Source organism: Vulpes lagopus, chromosome 4, assembly GCF_018345385.1.
Source record: "Vulpes lagopus strain Blue_001 chromosome 4, ASM1834538v1, whole genome shotgun sequence".
Taxonomy (NCBI): Eukaryota; Metazoa; Chordata; class Mammalia; order Carnivora; family Canidae; genus Vulpes; species Vulpes lagopus.
The window spans coordinates 131,749,192-131,751,741 of record NC_054827.1 but is presented as its reverse complement, the minus strand read 5'-3'; positions in this window follow the sequence as shown (position 1 = coordinate 131,751,741).

The following is a 2,550-nucleotide window of genomic DNA, read 5'->3' as shown; positions in this document are numbered from 1 at the left end:
TTCTTCACTCAGACAGACTTGTGATAACCTAGTAAATGAAATGCTTTTAGGAAATCAGGAGGAAAATTGACTTCACCATGGGAGCTAAGTGGGATAGCTTCTTTGCATTATACATCATCTTTTTGTGTGTTATTTTTAACTTTAAATCTCTGGATGTCAGAACCTTTCTTCTGGGGACCTACTATTGACAGAGGAATTGTCAAGTGAGTTTAAAAATGTTGAGGAAGTACTCTGTCAATTATTAATGCCATGCTAATTATAAATTCAAACTAGACTCTTAGACCTCAAAGTGAGCAATGCTTATCAGAGGGTTGGGTGACCTGCTCTGGCCCTGGACATTGCAGAAATCATTTCATTCTTCTCAACAGCTAAGCTTCATACTTATTTCTAGGAGTAATGACTAAGGTCATAGACCTGGGCCATAGATGGAAGCAGGCAGAGAGTTGAACATGCACAAGTTTTGAAATCAAATGAAGTTGGGTTGAAATCCAGACTCAGACATTTAATAGCTGGGTCAACTTTATCAAGTTAAACAGCTTCTCTGAGGACTCAATTTACTTACCTGTAAAATCAACATAGACATAAGGATATTGGAGAATTGGCATGCAAAATCAACAAGGAAACAAATACAATGTCCTTTGTATAACAAAAAAGGCTAGGTTTTTTTTTCCTTCCCCATCTCTCTCTTTGGGTAACTTCTGTAGAAATCCCTACAAAATATTTGTATATCCCTACAAAAACCTCAAAATATTTGGGAAGTATTGCTTCAGTGAGTGAGTATCCTGCCTTCATAAATACCTTGTATACTCTACCCCTTCAACTGGTAATACTCTTGTCATTAGAGCAGTTTTGCCATCATTAAGATTTGTGAATGACTCCTGTGATTTTTGCCATATCCTTATAGACTATTGATACTGTTTGCTTAGTATATGTTAGACTTGCCCAAGGGTTTAACATGGCTAAAACTACAAACTCAATATTCTAATTATATACACATACAAGAACATACAGCTTCTCTGATGGGTATTAAAATAACTATTATATTTTTGTGATTCACCTAAAATGCATGCAGTATGCTAATTCAGGAGTCCCAAACTACTCTAGGTATTTTATTTTATTAAAGATTTTTTGTTGTTTATTCATTTGAGAGAGAGAGAGCATGAACAAACAGTGCGGAGGGTCAGAGGGAGAAGGAGAAACAGGCTCCTTGCTGAGGAGGGAGCCTGACATGGGGCTCCATCCAAGGACCCCAGGATAATGACATGAGCTGAAGGCAGACACTTAACTGACTGAGCCACCCAGGCACCCCTATTCTAGGTATTTTAAATAGAAAGGGATTTAATACAGGGAATTTGGTGCTTATAAAAGCACTGGAAGTCCTGGAGGATTAATTTGGGGCTGACTCTTCAGGACTGACTCCCATAACACTGTAGAACTTAACTGCCAGGATATTTGAGTTTCTATTTTATTAGTCATCAGAATTATCAGAAGGTAGTTTTTAGAGGGTCCATCCCAAATCTTCATTATTGCTAGAAAAATAACACTGCTGCTGGTGAATCAGAAATGGCATCTTTATAAAGAACGAGTTATTCATACATTGATTTTATTTCTCCACCTATAACAGGTCTACTCCATGTTTATCCTATGTGTTTAATTAATTTTTTAAAAGATTTTATTTATTTATTTATGAGAGACAGAGAGAGAGAGAGAGAGGGGCAGAGACACAGGCAGAGGGAGAAGCAGGCTCCATACAGGGAGCCTGACATGAGACTTGATCCCGGGCTCCAGGATCAGGCCCTGGGCCGAAGGCAGTGCTAAACCACTAAGCCACCGGGGCTGCCACCTCCCCACCTCCCCTTTTTTTAAAGATAGAATAACTAAGTTATAAAACCCACCTCAACTATGATATCAATTGATGCCAACCCAGGCAGAATAAGAATACAATGGGAAAATGTTTTTGCCTGTTCTGGTAGCCAGTGGCTCCAAAAGAAAAGGAGAGAAGTGCTGGCTGGCAAAACTTGTTCTAAATGCAACCATTCTATTTTTTCTAAGACTCCTGGAATTTTGCTAATGACTGACATCGAATCTTCAGGCCTGCAGTTTCAGCAGTAGACTGCTTTCCCCTCCCCCACCCCTGGCGGGTTTTTTTTTTTTTTTTTTTAAAGATCAGGGTAAGGTTTGTTTTTGTCCAGTCTCTGGCATCTCCTTGTAAGCAGGGACTTGTTTTATTCATTGGTTTGATGGTTCCTGGCACACTGTAGGCCCTTGATTATATATATATACTTATTGTGTGAATGAATAAATGCCTTTCCCAGAGGTTTCTCTAGTGTTTTCATGACCATTTTACTATTTATTTTGGTAATAACTGTCACATGCTAATTTCTACCTGTGCATTAGCCCTTATCTTAAATGTCACTTCCTTCGAGAAGCCTTCGTGATCCTCTATACTAGGTAAGGTGCTCCTGAGTTCAACTCTCTTGCACATCACTCTTATTACTGAGAAAATCTCTATGAGGGAAGTTTCGTGTTTATTTACTGTGCTCCCTTTAT